General features: G+C 39.4%; 1 protein-coding gene across 2 annotated transcripts in view; it reads left to right on the top strand.

The window, feature by feature from the left end:
- Positions 1–1,889: 1,889 nt before the first annotated feature.
- Positions 1,890–26,553, top strand: part of slc45a3 (solute carrier family 45 member 3) — a 51,622-nt gene continuing 26,958 nt past the window's right edge. Inside the window, exon 1 of one of the 2 annotated variants that reach the window (XM_059335073.1) lies at positions 1,890–1,946. The gene's annotated coding sequence lies outside the window, so the exon portion shown is untranslated. Of the gene's footprint in view, positions 1,947–20,035; positions 20,158–26,553 lie in introns of those variants that run through there. The other variant, XM_059335072.1, reaches the window with a different exon arrangement.

Here is a 26,553-nt window from a genome sequence, read left to right as displayed (position 1 = left end):
TTGATTAATATGACTCACTCTTTCTGTCTTTTCTTGTGGGGAGGATACAGTCATGGTGTGCTTAAATTGCTCAAGATTACAAAAACAACATGAATCCAGAATATGATGCAAAACCTAGTGAAACATAGACATGAAGAAATATCCTTGTTTTGTTTTTGTTTTTTTAATCTGCTGGTTTAGGTTTTAACAGCTCACATACACATTTAATAACCAGCTTGTAAGATAAGAACATAATGTGTGTGGGACATAAAAATGGTCAGTCCCGCCTTATAACTATGGCATATATTCATGTGGAAAACAAATAAGCACCTGTTGAAAGCTGTTTTGACAGTAGCTAAACCTATAGCATGTCTAGAAGGGAAAAAGTGGAAATTCATCAGTGCTAAGCAACAAACATTTGCTTAAATTTAGCAGACTAATTTATCCAACTGAGGAAAAACTACAACTATCGATGTGAAGTGTTTCATGACATCTCCGTGAGAACCGTTCATTTTTCTCACACATGAAAACTGACTATGGTAAGTGTAAACTTTCTTGGAAAGCAGTAAAGTTTTCTGTGCCAATGCCAGTTTTACCCTGACAGACCAGAATTATTCAATGATAATTGATTTCCTCACCTCATTAAACTTCCCTGGGAATAACATGTCTGAGGAATGGTATGCATGGACAACGATTTGGTGATAAGCAAAAAATAATGGACAGTTTGAATGAAAAGAAAAGACATTATAATGTTTTTTTCTAACTTGGCTTGTGTGCTTACAATGCTTAATATGACATAAACAACATGAATCCAGAATATGATGCAGCAGCTAGTGAACAGAATATAATTCTGAGCTATAAAAGGAAAATCCTCAACTTTTGTTTTTAATGCACATGTTCAGGTTTTGACATTTCACTTGGCAGCCCACAAATTGTTGCTATTACACACAAACAATAACCAACCTTTCACATAAGAGCCTCATTGGTATGAGGAGGCTACATTGTTGGACATGCTGATGGTCAGAATGTCAGCAGAAGGATGAATGAAAGTAAATGAGGAAAAAAGCCATACAATTTAATAGAAGATAATTTAAATAGTCAATAAATAATAATATCAGAAGCACTTTATAAAAGCATGAGCATTTGTAAACCTTTCTGTAACACTAAAAGAGGTATAAGAATATCCACCACTCATCTCCTCATATTGTTATTTTAGGGGTTCCTAAGCAGGATGCTGGTCTTTCTGTTTAACAGACTAGAATAATAGGTTTTGCCTCTTTAATTAATTAATTAATCTTTAATTTGCCTCCAAAACTGCATCCTAATTACATGACACCTTGTCTGTTGTACACCTTGGAAAAAATTGACTTGATTTATTTATTTATTAATTACTTTTTTCAGTTATTGGCTAGGATTGGGTTGAGTAGGTTGAAAGAAATACTGATTTAAACTCAAAAAGTTTTTTCAGTGCTGATGTTAAAACATATTGTACACTTTTTTAAAATAACAACACTTGTTTTATTTTAAAATTAAAACAATAATTCTATTTATTTATTTCATTTTCACGTCACAGGTAACAGTCATTACCAACAGTACCGGAACTTGCTATGTTTTTGGCTTAAAGAAATAAAAGCTTGTGTGACCGTTATAAGGCACATTTAAAATAATATTCCAAAACATTTAAATGTTAATTCAGCATTCATCTTAAAATTATTTATCCGTTTTGTTTCATTTAGTACATATTAAATAAATATATATGGAATTATTATTCAGCAAAAGGTGCCCGTTGCAAGTGTTATCGATCCATTTATTTTGAAATGTAGGACCGGAAGTGGTCGTTATAATTGCGGCTGACTTGACGGCGGAGTCACAGCTGGGTATCTGGCTCTCTCCAAGTTGGGCAACAGCGATACGTCGGGAGCGAGCAAGTTGCTGCACGGATTTCCCGGAGCTGCACTTAACTTAAGGTAAAGTTGCACTGAAGAATCTTTTAATGGGGTAATTTATTCATTTTACAAATACTGCACATATTCCGCCGTATTAATTAGCCACAAATCCTGTAACTTACGCTCGCTGTGCGGGTTAAAACTTCTACATTGCATGCAACGGTTTACCGCGTCGACACAGCGGACAACGGGTTGAAATTCCGGCCCAAACGTCGGCGTGTTTCTCTGGTTTAGTGTCTGATTCAAACGACGACAGAAGCGGCGATTGTGTCCGAGCTGCAGTGTGCTGGTGTCGGGCTGAGCTGGTGGCTGAAGGTGGTTGGTTGGTTGGTTAGCAGCGTCCAGCAGCAGCGTGGTGCTTTCTGGAAGTTTTTCCACTCTGCGTCGTTGACTGCGGCGTTATAACCACCAGGTCCCTGCACGCACCGATGTGATGCCAAGTGCCATGGTGGCAATAACTTCACCGGCTCACCGACCGGTATAATTCCGTCTAATCGCTGTAAACATTTAGCTACTGCCCGCTGTTTGACACATGGAGATCTGGGGTTTATGGGGTGGAGGCGTTTCAGGACACCCTGTTTGGAAAGTTGCTCCCTAACTCTTCCAACTGGCACTTAGCACTAAATGATAGCGTTGAGCCTTGTTGTTTCTACACACTGGAAAAAAATTGGAGTGACATTTACTTTAAAAAAAAAGCTAGGCAAGTTTTTCCACACAAAAAGTGTTTGTAATCCTTCCTCAGACTGTTTCTAAGTCATATTTATTGAATAGAACCACTTGTTTTTTATGAAAATACACAAGTAAAGTGCAGATTCACTGATTTTACTTGGAAATATCAACTCATTAAGCCAATGAACTGCTTTAGTGAATATTACTCGGAACAAATGGTTCAATTTACATTAAAACTGAGGACACATAATAATAAACATTCACTCAGTAATGCACCACGTGAAAAACTGCTATTTTAAAGTAAAAGCACTGAATTCGTATTTCTTTGTAGAATTTATATAGATGATTGAAGTAATAATTACAGGGCCAAAATAATCTTTTTTTCAGTGTACGCTGGTCAAGTATTCTGGAGTTTTATAGTGTGAGAGCAGCTAAGCTCAGTTATGCTGATGCAGCTGTGAACACAATCCCTGGCAAATGAACCTAAGATTTATTTTTTATTGTACTGAATTTAAGTCAGCCTAATAGGAAAACATTCTTTGTGAGCCTTCACATTTCTACAGTTGACCAGAAATCCCAGTCTGGAACTCCTGCTAGATCCTAACGGTCTGGCTCAACAGCTCATCAGCAATAGTTGCTGACGAGGATGAATGAATCAGACTGATCCTGCACAACTTCTCAGCAGCCTTCCTGTCGGAAAATGTAACTTCCTTGTTTAACTCACTACTTACTGTTACTTACTTTTTTCTTTTTTTCTTGTAATCATCACTGGAAACAAGCCCAACAAGTGTAGCCTGTTCTTTGCCAACTGTTTAAAGGGACAGTTTACTCCAAAACTAAAAAATACACATTTTTCTTCTTGGCTCTAGTGCTATTTATCAATTCAGATTGTTTTGGTGTGTTGGAGTGTTGGAGTTATCGCCAACAGGGATCTCCTCCGTCACTAAACTGTAAGGCACTTTGTTGTGGTGCTCAAAGTGCCAAAAAATACATTTGAGAAACTGTTTAGCAATTTATTCTTCCTGAAATCATGACCCAGTTACTCAAGATAAACCACAGAGCTTGTTTTGAGTAGTTCACTACGAGAAAGAACTCCATAAGAAAACACATTGCAGTGATATTAATGTTGCAACACAGTCAGTTGCAACAATTTTTTTTGCCAGCTGTCCTTCCTGTATTTAGCAGCTGTTGGTTTTAGCCCGGGTTATGTGTTTAACTTCTTAGTAGTTGTCAGATATGATTGTTTTCTCTCAGACAATAGACTCCTCCATGGTTGTGATTGGTCATATATGCTTCAAACACAGCTTGTTTACACGAAAAGAGCTTTATGCTCATAATTGGGAAACCTTGGGTTAACCCTTTATAGGGCACTCTTGGAAATTGAAAATGTCAACCCTGAAGTGTTATTGGAGGATATTACAAGACTTTTTGCTAAATGTTTTTTAATTTTTATATTGCAAATCGAGGTCAATAAAGTCATTATTATTATTATTATTATTATTATTATTATTATTATATTTATTATAGTCTCTTTCCCACAGCAACCCTAAATAGACAACAACACATCATTTGCATCCATCACCACTTTATCTTTTACCATTAAACTATTTATTATCTTTTTAGACTAATTATTACATATGCTTAATGTCTTTTTTTAAAGCACCTTATATATGAGAAGCACATGTAAATTTAGAGCGAGGAGACCTGTTGTTATCCGCTCAAGTTACCAAATATGGTTATTGGCCTGATAAAGAGTTAATTAACTAGTTGATGAGCAGCATGGTAGCAGTGCTCAGCCTGATGGTGTTTGATTGGTTTAGTGGAGCCAGATAACCAGGCGGTATTTATAACCTGCTCTGTAGTAAGGCCTTACACATTGCTGTTGACTTTTTCAAATGTATTTTTTTGTTTGCCTTTGTGTACCACAAGCCAAGTGCCTCAATATATTATTACATGATAGAGAAGACTGATATATATCTCTACAGGCCATATCTCCAACACGAGGCAACTGGCACCAACATAAATGATAAATAGTCATACAAATAAGAAAGAAAAAAACATGTATTCCTACTTTTTGTAGAGTAGACTGATTGAAACATTTTAAAATCTTGGATGAATCCTTTATCCTCCATTTGTCTATACTAAATTTGTGTTACTACCTATAAATCAGTTTATTGTTGATGCTTAATATCTTTGAAAATAATTAATTATTCTAAAGGGACAATGGGTTTTGCTCCAGGCTACAATATGACAGGAAATTTTCAAAAGTTGACACTGCATTTCTTCTGCTTCCTCATTTTCACCCTGTTGTGGAGAAATGTTAACATATCTGCGTTATGTGCTCGCTTTGCTTTTCTCACTTTTTCGAGCCTCTTGCAGGTTTTAATGTCTTTATTTAGAGAATACAAAGTTGGGAATGTAAACTAGACTTTGTACTAAAGTAAACTCCTTCTCATGCAAGCTGCAGCTAAGAGCTAAAAGTTTCCATGCTGTTTTGTGTGTGAATCTTTGGTTTGTTCTAGACCCTTCAGGATTCAAAGACCACATTAAGAAGGAAGAGGATCAAAAGGTTAAACAGCTCTAACCCATGACAGAGGACTTTTATTGTCACCATGACCATGACTCTGCCGCTGCACAAAGACCTCTTTCCCCTCTCCATGGACCACTCAAGTGTGTTATTCATTCTAGCCTGAAAAATAGACTCTTCTCTTTAGCCTGTTGGCCCGGCAGCTCTGCTCCTCTCTCCTCCTCACACTGTTCAGTTGTTACAAACCTCAACTTTTGCCTTTTTTTAAATTCTGCAAAATCTAATTGTGTCCTCTGTGTAAATCCATTTGTTTCCATGTGAGATCCCTGGGGTGAACTGTGCTAACAGCATCCAAAACTACTAAACTCTGACTAGCAGAAAGTCATAACGATCAGAAAGGTGGAGTAGCTCCATTCTCAGCACCTCCTCCTTTCTGTGTTGCCCCAGGAGGACTGGGCTGCTCTCTGCAGAGCTCATCTGTTCTCCACTGATAGAAATGCTTCTTCACCCAGGATGCTGTGGCTAGACCAGCTGGCTGTTCTCTAACTGCTTTCTGACAGTCTAATATACCCCCAAGCCAGCGCAGGATAATCACCCACCGTCGAGGACACCAAGCTACTTAGGCAGACTGAAGGCTTTGCAGTTTTAATCAGTCGTAGGCTGTTTATCTCCAGCTCCGAGTGCTCTCTGTACTTTCCACGCGTATACCTGGATTCTCATGAATTACACTCGGCTTCTGCATATGTTTTTTTGAAGACAGGTGGCGGATTATGTGGTGGGTGTGCTTTCTAGCTGCCTCTTCCTAATGGGGAGGGCCAGAAGCGCTTTTAGCTGGAAGGGTTTTCTGTCTCTTAAGCTCTGTGTCCTCTTCAAAGCATTGTGTGCTGCTGTTGCTCTCGTATCATGTGTAGCCATGAACAATCACAGGTATGCAATCTGTACAATGGTTGTCTGTCACATTAGAGAAGTGCAAGAGACACTCACTTCAGTGGGAAAGCGCTGTTTGATGGCTCTCATGACCATCATGTTTCTCTGCTTTAAGGTTTTAACTTTAATCTTATAGTTTAGTCTAGTTGTGCTACTGCATTGGCAGGTATTTCTTTACTTTTTGATGTGTACATCATGGAAGATTTCTCCTAGTTGTTGCTGTGCCTCAGTTGTTGCTTTATGATCCTTTTTTTATTTTCTGTCTGTGGGAATTTAGGTGAAACCTTGTCTGTACTGAAGTTGGACCAGTTGCCTTGGGGCTTTATGTAAAGTGAGATATTTATCGGCTTTATATCGTCAGAATCCATGCTAGCAGCCTCTGCTTTTTCTTTGTCTGCACAAACTCCGATTTAGTTCATTTCTCATATTTGTGTGGTGTATTTTGCTATCTTTAGGCAAACATTCAAACCACTCGGGCCTTGTACATTCACTGCTGAAGTCAATGTGTCCCTCAAGCGCTAATCATTGTAAAAACAGTGAGCTCATTTGTTGAAACAGGACAGAGGGAGAATGGTAATGTTAAAAGAAAGTTGATAGGGAAAAAGTGTTTTTTTCTTGTGTGTTTTTCCTTGAGGGAACACAACCACCAATCAAAAGCAAGACAACACCTGCACACAGACTGGAAACCCTTCAAGTGCTGGAATGCACATTATTAGAGCACCATAACTCACTAACAGTGGGGGGAAAGTGGTGAATATTAAGCAACCTGTCTAGTTCCTACATCTCTCATTGACGGAGTTAGAGCAGCGCTCCAGTGTTTCCCAGCTCTCTGCAGGCTGCGAGGTCAAAGACCAAACCGTTTCCCTGTAATAGTGCTCTGCAGCCAGCTGGGTCAGAGAGAAAGAACCCCTAATGGGCCGAAGCTAAAAGAAAAGATGACGGCCAGCCTCCCAACCAGGAATGTCACCTCTGTGACACTGTTATCATTAAGGCTTTCCATTGTTTCTCACATTATGGACACTTTCTCACAGTTGTGGCTGTGATTTTTACCAGCCAGTTTCCTTTTAACCCATTGAAGCCTGGAAAGCGGATACGTCATTTTGTAGTATTTGTATAAGCTCTCAAATACTTTTTGAATTTAATTTCTATCTGCTACAGAGGCTGAAAAATCTATTATTTAGTAGAAGCGTTGACACTTCTGTTGAATCTCCAGAAAAACTTCATGTTTTCGGGGCTTATTTTAAAATCGGCAAGAGGTTTTACAGGAAGTTTTAGGCGTCAATGGGTTAATTCCTGACAACAATTTTGATTGAAGAGAGAAACTTGTTTTTGAAATATTTTAATGTGGGTTTTTTTTAGTTAGGTCTTCAGTCAACAATTATTTTCATCATAGATTAATCTGATGATTATTTTATTTATTCTTGGTCTAAGAAATGTCAGAATATAGTTAGGGAAGCAGTAAATCATTTTTTTGAATGTTTGCATTAAACATTTATGATAATTTGATTATCAAAATAGTCGGTTGTTTTTCTGTGGATCAATGTATTGATTGGTCAACAAGTCGTTGCAGCTCTGTTTTAAATATAGTTTTAAAATAATGTCTCTCCCTGCAAGTTGTTCACATGAATGTGTTCATATTATTTTTTGCAAAAACTTTTGCAACGCATTTTATATAATATTCTGGAAAATGTGTCACATAACAGTCACTGTTTTAAACACTTTTTAAAGACACTTGGTTAAGGTTAATAAAACCTTGTTTAAGGCTGGGTTAAAACTAGGGGTGGCCCTAAAAGAATATCACGATATTGCAGGCTATTTTTGCGATAACGATATTCTTGACGATATTAGGAAATACGAAAGATACGAAGATACGAAACATATAGAAAATATGATTTTTTTCCCCGGTCTGTATAAATAAATAAAAATCTAAAATTTAGTTTAATGTGCAAATCTCAACAGTTGCCAAATACAAAAAATTTACTCTTGACTCTTGAGTATGAGCAAATAATAAAAATAAGCATTCAGGGGTTCCGGGGGCATATTTTAATGAAATTTTGTAAAGGAGAATAAAGGTTCTTGTATGTTTTGTTTAAGGCATCTTATTTTGACAGTCTTCTCGTAAGTTCTGTGGTGGATTCTCTTAACACACTGTGCTCTTATTTTGAAAGCTGCATGTGTTTAGCAACAGGGCGTAAGTAGCTTTTTGTGATTAAAACAACTTTAATTTTTAGCTAATGTTAGCTCACGGCTAACAAATGGCATAATGCCCGTACTAGTTCATAGTATTTAATTCGGTAGGAATGTTGCTAATATCATGATATGCATTTTTTTTAACCATAAAAAAAATATACCGATATTATCGTGAACGATATGATATGGCACACCCCTAGTTAAAACAACACATAAGACTTAAAAACCACTTTGTGGTTGAAGTACTGGGTTGGTTGTGCTGCCCCACCAGTCCTCCCAGTGGGGACCCGCCAGGCTTTTATCATCACATTGCTTTGTCACTGGACAACATTTTGTGGGATGGTTATGAATTCCAGTGCATTACTTTTCATAGGGACAGCTATGAAGTGGTCAGTGGAAGAGCCATACTGACAGTATGATGTGCTTGGCTAAGCTTCTGTCATGATCAGAGTCCCCTTGGACCACTCCTCAGATCAGGCCAAACTTTAATTGGTGTGAGAGGGTGATAGTATATTCAATTCAGGCATCCAGCTTATCTGTTCTTTTAATATCTGGTCTGAGACAAGACACGAATATTCCCCATCTTCTCTTCAGTTTTGCATGAAATCGCTCCATGCCAGAGTGTGTGGGTGAACTGGCAACGGTTCAGTTCTCTAGTGGCTTGCTTGGCCAACTGCTTTTCTCTTTAGTCCTAATTTGTTGCTCTGTATTTTTGTCATTCAAACTCAAATTCACTGTAACACAATAAGTCAAATATGCCAACTGCGCAGCAGTTTCTAAAAACAGTCGCAGTTTAGTAAATTATGGGAGCATATAAGTGGCATTCATTTGGTATGGCTGGCAAACCAAACCGTCTGTCTACTGATGTGTATCTGTCTCCTGTCTGGTTATAATGGAGCACACAGAAAGTCTCCTTCCATCATTCTTGTGTTGCACAGAGTAAAGCATTGCACTGATCACTGCAACTGTCATGTAAGGCTTGGTGTCAAAGGTTTGTCATTTTGGTTAAGACCTCTGAAGGTGTTTCCAGACAGAATCTGAAGCAAATTTTAGTCTTTCTTTATCCACGCAAAGGGAGGTTTTTTTTGCAGTGTGGTGATTCTTTTGCTCCAAAGAGACTTTGGCTGATCTCACCAGGAACCACAGCTTTTTCTGTTCCTTGCTCCAGTCTCCTTTTTCCTCCCGTCTCTATACATTCATGAATTTGAGTCATAATGTCTCGGAATAGGTGCAGATTTTCCCTAGCCGTGACCAGCATAACACCTAAATTGCTGACCAAACTATTTGGTGGTTGAGTTGCATTGTGGGTAATGTAGGTACCAGGTTAGGACAATTAACAAGAATGCATTAACTAAAAAAGATGATCTTGTTCTGCAGCATCTTTTTTTAGTTTACTCCAGTTAAACAGTTGTTAGAATGAGAATAATACAGTCAACTGTGTCCTTGTTCATATCAAGACCTTGCCTCTGGTTCTTGGCGGTGTTATTGAAGACTAGATCCTCTATTATTAACTCATTTTTCTCTGAGAGAAAAACCGGCATACCCAACAGTCTGACTATATTTGCGTTGTTTCACTCACACCCCCTCTGCTAGCCTAATTCAATTTAGTTACTTTACTTAGTTCTGCCCACATGGTTCAAGTGTGGAGGGGACTCCATGGCATTGAAGGCAAAACAGCCTCAGGTCCGGCTCTCACCAACTCTAGGGAACAGAAGGCAAACAGGCCTATCGCTTTTCCGTAACTCCCCATTAATGAGAAGCACTACTTTAGTTTGACATGGCTGCTAAACCACAGTTGAAGTCCAGATGAGACAGGCCCTGCAGCAGGGATAACATGGGCTTGTCCTTAGACATTTTCCCATGGTGATAAGGACTTGGCCAGATGTTCACAATACATATTCACACTCTGTCATTGGAGTGAAGTTAGAGAAGCCCCAGAGTGTGTGTGAAGTGGCAGATCTAGAAAGGTTAAATCTGGTAAGGCATTTAGTGTGCCAAATTATGAATGACCCTGCCACCTCCTGGTAATTTCTTACTGAAAGTACTAGGAAACACCACGCCACGGGGACAGTGAAAGGTTTCCAACTTGAATTAGCCCTCTTTGAAGTTTGTCTCTGTGAATGGGGAAAACGGCATATTATAAGACACCACAGTGTTCTCTTTCATGTACCAAGCTGAAAGGGATGCTATTGAGTGTTTGAGGGAGACCTTTGATATGTGAGATGCTCTGTGCCTTGTGAAAGGATCAAGCTTATGATTTGAGTCAATATGTGTGTGTGTGCGAGTGCTTTGATGCCTGCTCCTGCCAGTCCAATGTTTTTTAAGAAATGTTTGGTACAGCAGGCTTAGGGGATCAGCCGTGATGGTCCCTGCGGCTCACATATGTGTGAAAAATGCGTCTGCTCATGCACACATGTGTACAGTAAGACACAGATGCACACAGCCACATCTAATGGGATCACTGTTGGAGCCGAGTTGACAGTAAACAATGTTTGTGAACTTGTTTGGTATGTCTGATTGTGAGTGTCCTGTCCAAGCTTCAGAGGACATGGTTCAAATGAAGGAAGGAAAGATTTGTCTTGATTACATGTTGCTTTAGCTGGCAGGCTTTTTGTCTTGTACAGCTGATGATTGACATTTCTTATTTTCCCAGAACGCCCATGGTAGCCTTCCGCCTTTAAGTCTGCATTTATGGGTTGGGCACACAAAGATAGTAACATTGTAAAAAAGCTTCCCATTGTGTAATTTTGTTTTTATGCCGCTGTTTTTATGTTTTTGAATTAAAGGCTGCATTAAACATGATTACAATGTCTCTGTGGAGCACTTCATGACTGTGGGCAGGATGTTTATTAAGAATTATTTAAATGCACAAGATTAAGCATATGTTCAGGCCTTTCTGTGTGTGCTGCTGGTTGGAGAAGTGGAGAGGACCTTTCCCTTATCTCCCATCTTTACCATCTGGTTTGTATAGCATTTGATTGAGGCGTTAATCATTGAGCCTTGGGGCCACTACTGCTCTGACAACAGCTGGAAAGAGGAGATGGACCTGTTGATGTCCGTCTGTCAGTCCTGCATGAACTGCTGTATTAACTGTATCCATGCAGCTGGAAGGTTCATGACCTTGGTGTTTCTAGTTTCTTTAAAACCAGCTGGAAGGACCTCCCTGGCACTGTTCCTCTAGCTGTAATGTGTCTCAGCTCCCTATAAGTCGCCCAGTGACTCACTACTTTTTCCAAGTATTTTGAAGTTTTCTGACTTTCCTTTATTTTGCGTTATAGCACAACCATTGTAAAGACGTTCATGCTAGCCCTACCTGTTCTGTGTTCCACTGTAGACTATGTGCTATGCTATGCTATGCTATGCTCCTTTCAGACTGCCGTTTCAAACCACTATATTAACGCCTCTGTGACTTCTCCTGCAATCTGAAAGCGCCCGAGGCGTAACGGGGGACCAAGTGATCTCGGCTCTGTTACGTCTTCAGAGTTAGTAACAGAGGCGTAAATTGGCGAGGCTAGGGCTGGGCGATATGGCCCTAAAAGAATATCACGATATTTCAGGCTATTTTTGCGATAACGATATTCTTGATGATATTAGGAAATACTTAAAAAGATATAGAAAATATGATTTTTTTTTTTAGTCTGTATAAATAATTAAAAATCTAAAATGTAGTTTGAAGTGCAAATCTCAACAGTTGCCAAATACAAAAACTCTTGACTCTTTACTCTTGACTCTTGAGATAAATAATAAAAAATAACCATTTAGGGGTTTCGGGAGCATATTTTAATGACATTTTGTAAAGGAGAATAAAGGTTCTTGTATGTTTTATTCAAGGCATCTTATTTTGACAGTCTTCTTGTAAATTCTGTGGTGGATTCTCTAACATACTGTGCTCTTATTTTGAAAGCTGCATGTGTTTAGCGACAGGGAGTAAGTAGCTTTTTGTGATTAAAACAACTTTAAGCACTACTTCAAGAAGTAGGAACGTTGCGAATATGATGATATGAGTTTTTTTTAACCATAAAAAAAATATACCGATATTATCGTCAACGATACGATATGGCACACCCCTAGGCGAGACTATTCGAGGCGATTTAACTGGCCAAAGGTGGGAATATTTGTGCCTTTTTAATCCGCTTTGCTGCCTGTATAAAGTTAAGAAGATGGAACGGGGAGGGGGGTAAAAAAAAGCTAGCATGGCGGAGAACAAGCAGTCTACTGAACAACTAGGATGACCAGTAGAGGTCACTGTGCAGTACAGCGCAGATGCACTGAATTTGGCAGATCAGCTTTTTCTATAAGAGCCACTAATTATTGGAACTCGGTACCAAATGAGATCAGAGACATCAGCACATTTGTTGGTTTTAAATCTAAAATAAAATCATGGCTTAAATCCACTCAATCATGCACCAACCAACTATAAACTCAAACATTAGTTCACTATTTTGCAATCTCTTAAGTGTTTTATTTTAACATTGTTTCGTGTTGTGTCTTAATACTGTGACTTTATTCTTGCTGTTGTTCTGTGTTGTATTCTGTTTTAAGAGTGTGAAACTTTGTTGTTGCTGTTTGAAAGGCTTGTTTGTTTGTGTTAGATTTATTATTAGTTATTTGTTCCTGCCCAGGGACTACAGATGAAATTTGCTCGTAGCTGAAGTAAGTCAAACTCCATGTGGCTCAAAACTTAAAAAATCAGTTTTTAAGTAAGTTATTAATAACTAATGTTGTATTCAATAGTCCACCTTCCACACCTTCTCCTCCCCTCTCTCTCAAACACACAACCTTATGAGTGCTTTGGTGTTGATGCCGTTTGCATGTTGGGTTGGGTTCAAATGTTTAAATAAGGCATTTTTGCAGGTTGGTTCAAAGTTACAGACACTTGTTTACACGTCATGCCTTTTTTTTCTCCTGTTATGCCAACAATTTGTCCCCATGTTTGATTTTATATAAAAAAGCAAAGCCAGTGTAATGCCGGACCTTTGGTATTGATGAATCTGCGTAAAAAAGAGGCTCTAGGAACTAGAAGCGAACTAGATGCTTGCTTGGTGTACTATATGCCCAGCCATTGGTCCTTTTGACATTAAGCAGGTGCATATAACATTTTACTTCTTCTTGTTATTGAGCCAAATACAACAATCAAAGGAGCTCTTGATGTGGAAGAAATGCTGGAACTGGATGGCAAACAGCGTATTTTCTTGTATGTTTGGAATAGGGCTGAACGATATATCGTTATCGTATCTTTATCGAGATATGAACATTCAAGATATTAATATCGGAAAAGCAACGATATAAACGATATATTTCCCTCGCGATCGCCCTGCATGTAAAGCTCTGGCAGTCACCATAAACATTACTTTTAAGATTGCCCTTGAACGCACCACTACGGCCAGCCAACCACAAAGCTTATTTCATGCTTGCTGTGGATCGACAGCTGAAGCCAACCAATGACAAACATAGGAGGGTGGTAGTGAGGGAGACGTCGACTGAGACGCACACAGCCACACACACAGGACATTCACAGCGGGGAAATCAAAACGAAAGAAACGAAAGAAAAGTGACATGAGTGCGGAAGATAATGCGGCCGGTGGCAGTGCAGAATCTAATTTTGTGCCAAAACATAAATCATCCTCCATTATTTGGAGGTATTTTGGATTTAGAAAGGATGATGTCGACCAGAGCGAGGTGTTGTGCAGGTCGTGCTTGGCGAAAATTGCGACGAAGCAAGGGAACAACAACAAAGAATCTGTAACTGTGCTGTAACTACCTCTGTTCTGTTATGCATTTTCTGCATACTGTTATGTTGTCTTATGAAGAATATAAGATGTTGCACTTCAATGCACTTTCAATGTTTCACCTTCCACCAGCTGCTGCATTGGTTATTTATTGTCAAAGCGGAGCTGCAGTAAAATGTTAATTTTTTAAAATTTATTTATTATTGAGTGACTTTATGTTAATGTTGATGACTGGCAGTGAGTTCTAATCAATAAAACTGCACTCTTTTGTATTATGTTTTTATTTTTCTGAAAAATGCTTGGTTTTCACCGAAAGCCGTAGTCATATCGTATCGATATCGAGATATCTGGCATGAATATCGAGATATGAAATTTTGTCCATATCGTTCAGCCCTAGTTTGGAAGCACGTTGGCAGCTATAAGCGTCCATGTCTGTGTTGATGTATGAACAAAGCTTAATTTCTTCTTCCTCGCTGCCACAAACACATCTCACACCTGTTTACTTGGCCCTATAGGCTCAATGTATTGTTTGAGCATCGAGATTGCAATGTGTGTGTGTGTATACAACAGGCAGTGTAACAAGGATAATCAGGGCAGATTACATAAACCATTTTACTGCTCACCATAACACGAAAACTAGTACAGTTTGTGTCTTTGAGATCGTCATGAACAAAACCCCAGTCTAGTCACTTCAACATAAGGCACCATGACAAATGTTGGCACTTTATCCCAATACAACAAATCCATGTATGATGAATGCAAATTAAATGGCATCCAATAGGAAAAATGTATTTTAAATCTTTTGACTAGTGTGCACTGTATGGAAAAAGGCTCAGCATGTGACGATGGTCCTTTTTTATATATGTTTTTTTTAAAACTTGGTACTGCTTTTTGTTTCTACCAAATCATTTCGGTAACGCTTTATAATAAGGTCCTTAATAACCATTAATTAACAAGTAATAAGGCATTGTTCTCGCTTATATCCGGTAGTTGCAAAAAGCATAGTTAACTTATAGTTAACTTATAATAGATGAGCAATAGAGTATATTTTAATATCAATAAGCAAACAAAATAAGATTAATAAAGGCATGGCAAAGACATAATGGGTGGGTCATGGGTGTTTGTAATGCCATTATTAACACTTATATAAGCTTATAAACACACAATAATGTTATTAAGCATATTGTAAGGACTTACAAGGGCCTTATTGCTTGTTAATTAATGGTTATTACAAGGACCTTAATATAAAGCGTTACCATCATTTCTTATTAAAGATTATCCACCTAAGAACATCACAAATGTCATGTTATAAATTAGCCTTTTGCCCAACAATGTATGTTTGCAGTGTGGTTGATGAAAGTGCATTGTCTCTAAAATCTCTTAATTCAGAATAACCATTGATTATTGATACATTGTCTCAATATTAAGCTATACAAATTAATACCAAAATGTTTTTATCACAGTTCATTGAAACCTTCATTATCATATTCACCAGCCATTGTTATGTACAGATAGTAATATGTATTTCACTGCTTGGTTACAGCCCCAGTCTTACTCTACCATCTCCTCCTTTCAGCCCTGTTAGCAGCTGGAAAGAACTTCAGAATAAGACAATTAATGTTTCTGAGAGCAAGGTTCTTCAGTGGATGTTAATGGTCCTCTCTGCCTCCTGTTCACTTCTATAATAGCTCATACATGCTCCTCTTTTCTCAAAATAACACAGTTATCCTCCTGCAGTGAGGACCGTTTTCAGGAAGAGATCATACCGGCAGCAACTAATGCTCTTATTTACTTTTTAAGAATGTTGGAAGCAGGATTTCTGTTGGTACTGGTCAACGGGCAAATGGGAGAAATTCCACTCAGATATTATCCATGTTTATTGATCTTAAGAGCAGTTGGTTGATTGGCATTACAAAGAATTACCTCATCAAGGCATTTAGATTTATAATATTCTTATAATAATAATAATAATAAATAAAAAAAAAAAAATCCCACAGGATTTGTGAGGCTAGATCTGTAAGGAACGTTGTGGTCCTGTAAACAATTTGATCATAAAAACAATATGTTGTATAGATATGAATGGTGATGACATGGCCTACTACTATGGTAAACGAGATCAGGTCTGTACACCGAAAGAGGAAATTATATTCATTTTTGGAAAAAGACATTTGCACAATCCATATCACTCCGCAAAGTGTTATTAATTATAGAAATTAAAATTCTAGATAAGAAGTGGATTTCTGCCAATAATTATTTGAAAAAGCAGAAATTTTGGCACCTGTTGTTGTGGACTTAATAATAATAATTATACATTTTATTTGGAGGCGCCTTTCTTGGCACTCAAGGACACCGTACAAAAAGATAGAAAAGATACAGCAATAAAATACAATAAAATACATAGAATTAATAACAATACAATAGATAGATTAGATTGGACAGGGTAATTGTCATCAGGGGGAATAAGCAGTTTTGACTTGTGTGTCTAGTTTTTAAAAACAAACAATTTTATTAATCCAATATTAAGAAAATATGTGATAATACCAGATACTGGTGAAACTGCATTCTTTGGGGAAAACCCTGCATGTAAAAGTGTCACTTTGTGTCAGTCCTGAGATCTGGTACATCGTAAAAACCCTCCGGATGTTGTTGCTTTGAGTCCATCTCCTCTTCTCAGGAACAAACATGTGTAAAGCAGTCTTGTGAAAATGATAACTAATCCTGAAGGGGGTGTAACATCATGTGTGCCTCTTGGTGCCGCTTTATGGATCGATTTAACATTCCATAATTGAATTTTCATTATTTATGATACTGAGGCAGCTGTGACACTTCTGTGGTGGTGTGCAACAGATGGCCCTGTGTCATAGAACACTGATAGGATTCTTCTTCTGCATCCGAGAGTCTTGCACCATGTGTGTTGTGTCCTAGCATAGATAACTCCTGAAAAATGTTATCCGTCTGGTGCTCTTAGATGGTCATTGGAATATCACTAATTAGGGGTGTGCCATATCGTATCGTTCACGATAATATCGGTATATTTTTTTTATGGTTAAAAAAAGTGCATATCATGATATTGGCAACATTCCTACTTCTTGATGTAGTTGCATAAGGTTAATATTGGCTAACAATTAAAGTTGTTTTAATCACAAAAAGCTACTTACTCTCTGTCGCTAAACACATGCAGCTTTCAAAATAAGAGCACGGTGTGTTAACAGAATCCACCACAGAACTTACAAGAAGACTGTCAAAATAAGATGCCTTAAATAAAACATACAAGAACCTTCATTTCCTTTACAAAATGTCATTAAAATATGTCCCCGAAACCCCTAAATGGATATTTTTCATTATTTGCTCATACTCAAGAGTCAAGAGTAATTTTTTTTGTATTTGGAAACTTTTGAGATTTGCACTTCACACTACATTTTAGATTTTTATTTATTTATACAGACAAAAAAAATATATTTTCTATATCTTTTTAAGTATTTCGTAATATCGTCAAGAATATCGTTATCGCAAAAATAGCCTGAGATATCGTGATATTCTTTTAGGGCCATATCGCCCAGCCCTATCGCTAATCCTGAAGATGCTACATGTTAAAAGCTATTAGTGATGTGTGGAAGCTCTGCATTTAATGTGTTTAAGCATCAGTGTCACGTATTTACTTAAAGGTTAATTTGCTGTGGGAGAACACAATGAGTGATTGATCCTTCCTCTTCTTCGTGCTATGTATAATGTGGGTGACATTTAGGCTTTATTGGGTCCCTGCTGCTATGCCAAGAGTAGTGGCCCTTGACTTCTATTTCTGACACATTGTTTTGGTTTCCTTGGTTTATCAAAGCAGATCGCAGTGTGTCGTAGCTTATTATGGGCTTGTTGGGTTTGGCCAGCAGTGGAGAACTCAGGGTTGTGGAAAAGGCTACCATGGAATTAAAACCTTCTCTGCCTGCCCAGAGTGCTTATGTGTCTTTAGCCAAAGTTATAGTCAAACACACACACGCACCATTTTAACAGTAGGAATACTGCAGCACCAAAGGTTGAAGATGTTTTGGTTTAGTGTCATATTGTGCAGCAACAGAGCTGTTCCTAGAAAAAGCTGTCAGCTGGTTTGGGAAAGTCGTCTGGTATGTGTGGAACTTGAGGTTTTGAGGAGTTTTGGCTGGAGGTTCCATTTCTCACTCTACCTCATTATTCTTACTTTCATACAGTTTTCCTGGAAGGACACAATGTAAACCCATTCCTAGGTAATTATTAGGCTACAAGGAGGGTGTGTGTTCAAGATATGCATATTTGTACTTTGGGTGGGTAACGGCACACCACTGAGATAATATACCTTTTGTCAACTCTTTTCCAGGAAGAACATTATTAGCTTTGTTAATGTTCCAGATGTATCTGACAGAAGCTTTGTGAGGGGTCAGACATGTTCAGTAAGTGAGGACTCAGAGGTCCAAGCTGAGCTACTGAGGCCCGGCCTTTCTCCAAAATGGGATTTTCAGAATTCTCTTAATTCCAGGCAAGCCGCTCCTGTTGCAGAGGGGAAGTGCTGCCAGCAGCCGTTCTCTGCACTCTGTCTTCATATTGATCTGCCTCTGGGCTCCAGAAATGGGGATTCCTTAAAGCCAGCCATACTCTAATGACATTACTCAACCCCCCCCACCCCCACCCACCACTAACCACCCTCCCCATTTCAGAGCTCCCTTCGCTCCACTTTTTTTTTTTCTTCCTCTCACTGTTATCTAATTAAAAGCTATTCTATAGAGGGTTGGTCTTTGCCTCCAGTTGTGGGGTACGGACATAGCAGCCAGTCGGGGGTTGACTGATTGTGTGTGTGTGTCTTTGTTTGAGTAATGGTGGGTGTATGTCAGTGCGTGTGTGCATGTACGTGTCTACTCAAATGGGCTTATTGGTGGCTGAGCTGGTGAACCAGGAAAAGGGTTAAAGCAGACCATGGACAGGCGGTCATGTAGAAGTATGAGCTTAAGTCAGACTGGCTGCAGGAGGGGAGGTAATGAGAGAGAGAGCTGCTGAACATGATACTGGGTCAGGGGGGATAACCAGAACTTTTTCAGAGGGGTTATAGATAGTGAGATAGAAGGGATTGGGGAGTTATGGGGTTGTTATATCAGTAGTTCTCAACCTTTTTGAGTCGCAACCCCCGCTCACTGAACACAATCTCACATGCACAGTTCAGATCACCCAAAAAAGGAAACTAAATGACCAAAAAAGACACAAATTGACCACAAAATGACCAAAAAAGACACAAAATGACCAAAAAAAGACACAAAATAACCAAAAAAAGACACAAAATGACTAAAAAAGACACAAAAGGACCAAAAAAGACACAAATTGACCACATAATGATTAAAAAAGACACAAAAAAGGCACAAAATGACCAAAAAAGAAACAAAATGACCAAAAAAGTCACAAATGGACCACAAAATGATCAAAAAAAGACACAAAATGACCAAAAAAGACACAAATTGACCACAGAATGACCAAAAAAGACACAAAATGACCACAAAAATAAGACACAAAATGACCAAAAAGACTAAAACACATTAACACATGAACACTTTAACACAGTGGAGACAGAGCTGACTTCCAAAATGATTTGGCGACCCCCAGAAATCATCTCGCGACCCCAATTGGGGTCCCGACCCCAAGGTTGAGAATAGCTGTGTTATATGATATCAATTCAGTCTTTGTTTCCTAACTGCCTGTTGTGCTTTTATTATCCAACACAGGTGAGTGATTGTGTGTGTGTCTCTGGACTATATATTCCAGATCAAGGTTTTTAGCTTTAAAATTTTGAGGGAATAACAGAAACTAGTCATTTTTGAGACAGATACAGACAGACAGAAAGCAACAAGATTCCTCAAGTGCTTTGGGATTTCCCCAATTCCCACCTTACAGGCTGAGGCACAGAAGAGAGAGGGAGGGAGGGAGAATAATGGGAGGGATGCAAAGGAGGTGGGCTAAATAAGAGAGAGGAGGGAACAGGGGACACAAAAAGAATCAGGATAAAAAAAGAGTCCGACTCTTGAGCATGGAGTTGAAGCAGGTGGTCATAAGAGTCAGTGCAGATCTGCTCTGCAAGTGAGCAGAGTGTGTTGATTGGATAAAGAGTGTGAGCAGCCTTTTAAAATAGATTAGATGAAGTCTGTAGATGGACCTTTGAGCTTGGCTTCTTTGGCTGGTGAGTATCATTTTGCCTAATGTCTTCTGTGGCTCATTGTGTTATTATGTTTTTATCACACTTTCTCTTCTTCTCTTGATGTGTGAGAGACCACAGGTGCAAATAGTTAATGTACAGGATGGAATAAACAGAATTTAATATATTGATTTTTAATGGCAAAGGCAAACATTTTCAGTCATGCATTTAGCTGCTGTCATTCAGCCAAGCATGATGAATGTCCTCTGAATGTGAGCAGCTCATTGTAGCGTATAAAAATGAAACTGTACTTCTGTTTTGAGACTGCTAATGGTAGTGAAAGGTCAGCTGTAATTTTTTTTTTTTTTCAATAGAAAGTCATATTCATGCCATGTTTTTTAACTAAGAGGTTCTGATGTGACTGTTTTATCATTTTTTACTAGAATGGATGTTTTTGTTAAAGGGTATGCATGTAAGGGCTGTAAATAAAGACAAAACTAGCTAATTCAACACTCTGATGCATGCTATATAAATGATTTGAATTGAGTTAATATTTAAACATTTACACTTACAGGTTTGATTTAGTGACACTTCCTTTTTACACTCGGTTTTGACAACAACTATTTATCGATTTAGAGTTAATTATAATGAATTAACTCTATCCAGAGTACAATTAACTCTACTAGTGTATAGTTTAACACCAAGAATTCAACTCTTCTCAATTTGCTGTGCAGTAACTGAGTATGTTTGACGAATAAAATAACAAAAATCTAACATGTTAACATGCATCTTTCTATATAAGAGTTCATGTTTGCATGTTCCAACTTAGTTTTGATCACAAAACACCATCACCATCTTACAGCAATTAACCGTTTGTTGATTAATCCTAATTATAATAGTGACCGCTCTATTAACTAAATGTAAACACACCTGACCACGGCTGAGTGAAAACTCATTAGCGTTCGCATTCTCTCTTATTAGTCCTTTCACCTTGATACAATAGGTTTTCATTGAGTGGAAAGCCCCAGTCTGTGGGGAGGAACGTTATCAGCCACATTGACTCACAAGAGGCTACACCGTGAACTCTGCTGCTCCATTGTTGTGCTATTTGCATGGGCCAGAATGATAACGGTCACCTCCCTGAGCCAGAGCTGGCTCCATTCTCTCCTGTGGACCAAGGTTATAATAGTTTTGGATTTTTCATTAGTTTTAATTTCGTTGTGAATTTTTGTTTTCAAATTCAGTTAGTTTTAGTTAGTTTTTAGAGTGAGTTTTCTAGTTTTAGTTTATTTTTTGTTTTTTGAAAATGCTTAGTTTTAGTTTAGTTTTTATTAGTTTTAGTGTTAGTTTTAGTTTTTTTTTGTAATGGGTATGTGCCTTCATTTCCTTTTGGTTTATCCATCTCAGCCTCAATAAGGTTATTAACTCTTACAGTTCTGGGTGTTTTGTATTTTGGTTGGAGTGTAAACATCCCAGTCTCAGTAAACATATTCACCATGTGTTCCTGCATGTTGAAATAGAAACACTGAATTATGTGTGAAAAAAGTTGACAAAGACGAAAACGAAGGACATTTTCACTATAATTTTAGTTAGTTTTGTAACCACGCAATACAGTTTCAGTTAGTTGGCGTTTTTTAAAAAACTCATGTTTTTATTTTTATTTCAGTTAACGAAAATGTTTTTTCAATTTTAGTTTTTCGTTATTTTGTTAGTTTTCGTTAACTATAATAACCTTGCTGTGGACAGAGGCACAGGCTTCCCTCACCTCACACACACACACACACACACACACACACACACCCTAATCCCACATCAGCCCAACCTAGCCAGCATTCCTCTCCTTTTCACCTGATAAGTGCAACTTGTGGGTGTTTGTGTGTGATTTGAATCAGTGTGGATCTGCTGTGTCTCCTCTCAGTTGGAGTCTCCTGGTGTAGGCATGCTGTTTGAAACAGTATGGTGGAATTCCTGTGAATTACTGGATTTGAATGATTGCTTTGATAATAGTTTTTTCCCCTAGAACCATTAAATTTACATCCTCCTACTAAAATAATGTCTGAAGACACTGATAGAATTGCTCTCTTAGGAACCATGAACTATTAGTTTCTTGTCATCTTTTCGCTCTTTTAAACTTAAGGGACTTATTCTGAGTCATTGGCCTAATTAGGTGCAGAGATGGAAAGAGCGCTTCACATTTTGGCACTGCAAAGAGTGTCATTAGACCCTGCAGAAATAAGGCAAGGTTGTCTCTCCTGCTCCGTTAGAAGATGTATGTCCTTCTATCGTCTCCTCTCCCAGAAGTACTACTTTAAAATAACTGGCGACAGGTTGACTTTTCATTCCAGGCAGCCCAGTACAGGAGAATATTGGCAGCAGACAGTCGTCCGCCTGCTGGCGCTGTCTTTGAAATGTTAGGTTGGTCACATGATTTGCGGTGAAAGGCAGGGTCAGGGGTCACAATGACGGATGTGGGCTTAAGATTACAGGCTGGGGGGCAGGGTCAGCATGGTCAGCACTGTCTTTCAAGTGAGCAGAAGCAGAACACAAATCAAACACTAAACTTTATAATTAAAGTAGGTTAAACAGGTTCCATGGTATCATCCAGTTTTGAGTAACAGAAGGAAACGGTTTGTTTGGAAAAATGGTGCCACAGGTCTGATGGTGTCCTCATCTGGATGACAGGTCCTGGAAAGATGTAGAACACCTGGTAGACAGGAATATAGCAGAGAGTGAGAAAGAAAGAAAGAAAGAAAGTGGTAAGAATGGTGACATGATTGTATATTAGAATAAGGCAAATTCCCTTAAATAAAAGTGTCTTTGCTTAAAATGAAAATTCCATCTGCAAACAGCATGTGATTTTAGAGCTACTAAATATATTAAGTACTGAGGTTTGGTTCTCCAAAAGAACACAAAGCAAGCAGTAAACCCAAGAATACTCAGTCATTGATAATGTACTTTTATTCATCAATAAAACCAAGAATAATCACATTTCCTCCTTTTGGGGATCAATGCCCGATGGAAAAAAAAAAATTCGCCACAGTTAATATCCTTTGGTAGCTACCATACAGCTAACATGGTCAAGTGGGAAGTCTGTGGTCTAGAGGTTAGGAATCGGGCTTGTAACTGGAGGGTCAAAGGTTTGGATCCCAGGACTGACAGGTCAAGGACTGAAGTGCCCATGAGCAAGGCACCCACCCCACCACACAGCTCCCCGGTTGCAGTGATGTGCAGCCCACTGCTCCTTGCATGGTGTGTTCACTTTAAAAAAAAAAAAGGATGGGTCAAATGCAGAGATTGCATTTCCAGATTATGGGATTAATAAAAGATATAGGAAGTGGTCAAACATTTTAGCTGGACTAAATTAAACTTATCTTATCTTAAAACCTACCTTTTATAACGTCTGCCTAGCTATAAAAGATAGGACACAGGTCTGTTTATTCATGGTTTTGTTGGTCTCCAGTTCTGACATCAGGCATTCATCTTGGAGGACATGCTGAGGACTGCCTAGAAAGCCCTCTGAGCGTGACATAATTCCCATGACCTCAATGACAATGCCAAGTTGGCACTGTTCACAAATGCTGAGGTAGTGATATAAAGCATTGTAAGCAGGGTACTTTTCATTAGGGGCTGCTCCATCTTACCTTGTTTGTGTTATTCAGAGAGCAGAGAAGGAGAACCATGGAGAAAAGGTTTGCAGGAAGTAAGCCAGGGAAGCAGTCGGTATAAAAGCCGGTTCCACCATGCAGACGGTCGGGTCCATTAATGTGCAGGAACTGAAAGGCAGGAAGGCCGCAGTGCTGCAGCCATTCAGCCTGAGCCAAACACACCACCAGACCCTCGACTGAGGCTTCGACTGTGCTTATGGCTCTGATGTCATCTCAGAGCAATTCCTTTCCCTCTTCTCTTCCAAATCCTGCTGTCTGCTGGGAGACCCCCCAACCCCTGCCCACCCAACTCCACACACACACACACACACACTGCTATATCCTACCATCCATATGAACACTGCGTTAATAAAAGACTTGGAAATGGACTTGATACCTCACTATATCACATTACTCTCCCTGGCACAATGTATACAAAGCCCGTTTTGTATTGTAAGAATACAGCTCAGAGTCATTAGGAGCGATTTTTAGGGGGCCTGCGGCTGAATAGGGCATGGTAATGGAGCAGTGGGAGAGCTGACAAAAGCTGCCCACCACCACCACCACCACCACCCCTCCTCTCAGCAGCCTGGCTCAGATTGTAGTGTTTAAACACGTAAGGTGACAAGGAGAGCTGTTTGTCTAACAGTGTGTGCGTGCGTCTGTGTCTCTGAGGCTATGGGAAGACGATGAAGGGCATGACTGGAATACATTGTAGAGTCAGAGGTGTCATTAAGCAAGTGGTGGAATGACTGTGTGGGCTGCCAGCGTGTGTGTGTGTGTTTCTCTCTTTCCTCCCTTAAACACAAGCTTGAGAGCTCTGTGCTGCTTCGTGCCAATGCCACAAGCATTGAATTGGCTTTAGAGCACCATATTTAAAACAAACAAATGGATTTTATTTTTATGTTTGACTTTGAGGAGGATAAATGGACTGATAGATGTGTCTGTGCAACTACTCTCACTTTTTCCCTCTCATCCCTGCCACCGTCTTTCAGTCTTTCCATCCTCCTCCTCCTCCTCCTCCTCGGCCCCTGTCCTAACACTGACTTGCCACCGCCACTCGGGTCAAGACTTAAGCAACCATTCAATTTACAAAACCCTGGAATCTGACTTGCATTTGGGCAGGCGTCCAGACAAGCCGCAGCCACTTGGGTAGACAAATCAGATTTCTCTATTCTTGCCACCTAGGCCTTTCTGTTCTCAGTGAGAACATCTGACAGAGAGTCAGCTGGGGCTGCAACAGAAAGCATTCACGCTGAGATTCAGAACCATAAAGCCATAACCAGTCGTGGGCAGATATGTCAAAAGGCTGCTCTTAGAATGCAGGTCACAGACGAGGCTGACCTCAGGGGTTGAGGATAAGGATGAAATGCAGAGGAGAGGGAGGGGGAATGTACATACACACACACAGAGAATATGTTGGTAGGGGGTTGTGGCGGCCAGACAGGCCGTAGGGGCAAAGGCTGCTCCCCTGATGGGGGCCTTTCAGTGTGCCCAGGCCGAGTGGGAATGGGATCTGACGGGTGTGAAATGGTCCTCTCTATCACAGTGACCCAGGCCGCGGCTAGCTCCAGCATGCTAACGCTAAGAGCCCATATATCAAAGGAGTGACTGAGTGTGTATGTATGAGTTCTGTAGGAAGTCTGATGACATTTAGGCCCCGTTTACACGAGGACGCTTGCGGGTAAAAACAACAAAATATTTTATCGGAAGTGCCTTTCGTTTAGACGGTGACGGCGTTTTGGGGGCTTAAAAACGCAAAAATCTGAAACCACCCTCCAAAGTGGAAAAGTTGAATCCTCTCCTCCGTAGCGTGTCGTCTACACTGACAAGACACAAAACTCTGATCTGATCTGCTCACGTCACGTATGTGTTTACGTCACATACATGCTCCAGTACAGGAAATAAACAAACATGTGGATTATTTCCATGGTGGGACCTTCAAGCTGCTCTGGCAGCTCTAATAAACTTACAGGAGTCTTTCCACCAAATGTACAGGATATGTACAGATAGTATTAGTGAACAGAGAAGGATCTGGAATTACCTCCATCACATTCTGGATGCAGCAATTGGTCGGAGGCAAGCCAGACGGCTGTGAACGAGACCTGGGAGATCTAGTGATGGTGGAGAACTTTGTGGAAGGAGTAGCTGATGAAAATGCGTGGCGTGAAAACTTCTGCATGCCCAAAGATGCTCTTATGGCTTTAAGTGATGCCGCCTGGCTGCATACAATTGAATTTCACACACTTTTGCGTGACCGTATGCAGCAGATTTCCTCCCGAAAATGCTCGTCTAAACGAGGAATAAAAAGTGAAGACGCAACGCCACTTTTGCGTCTTCTGTTCAGACCGTCCTCGTGTAAACGTAGCCTTAGTCACCGTTTTTGGTCAAAATGTCAAAGGCACAAGATGACATGGGCATTGTGAGACCTGACTCCTGTCTTGATGAAGTGAAAAACACTTGGACTTGGACTAACACCAATGACTTGTGACTTCACTTTGACTTGACTTGAAAATACGTGAGACATTCCAAGCCTAAAGTTGAAAAAACTTTATTTAAATGATTCGCATTGAATCATTTCCTGCATTAGCTAATGTTAACTCTAAGAATCCAAGCACGTCGACACTTAATTCCCCAGATCTACTTGCATATTAGTGCTCTGTTGTAAAAAAAAGTGAGTTTCAAGTCTTAAACAAGCATTGATGCAAAGTTAAGGACTTGAGACTTGATTTAGGATTTGCCTGTCTGGACTGAAGCCCCTCAGTAGCATTAGTTGTAACAGCCCACTCTAGTTTAT

This window comes from Centropristis striata, chromosome 6, assembly GCF_030273125.1.
Source record: "Centropristis striata isolate RG_2023a ecotype Rhode Island chromosome 6, C.striata_1.0, whole genome shotgun sequence".
In the NCBI taxonomy this organism is placed as follows: domain Eukaryota; kingdom Metazoa; phylum Chordata; class Actinopteri; order Perciformes; family Serranidae; genus Centropristis; species Centropristis striata.
This window is presented reverse-complemented; position numbering and strand designations above follow the sequence as displayed.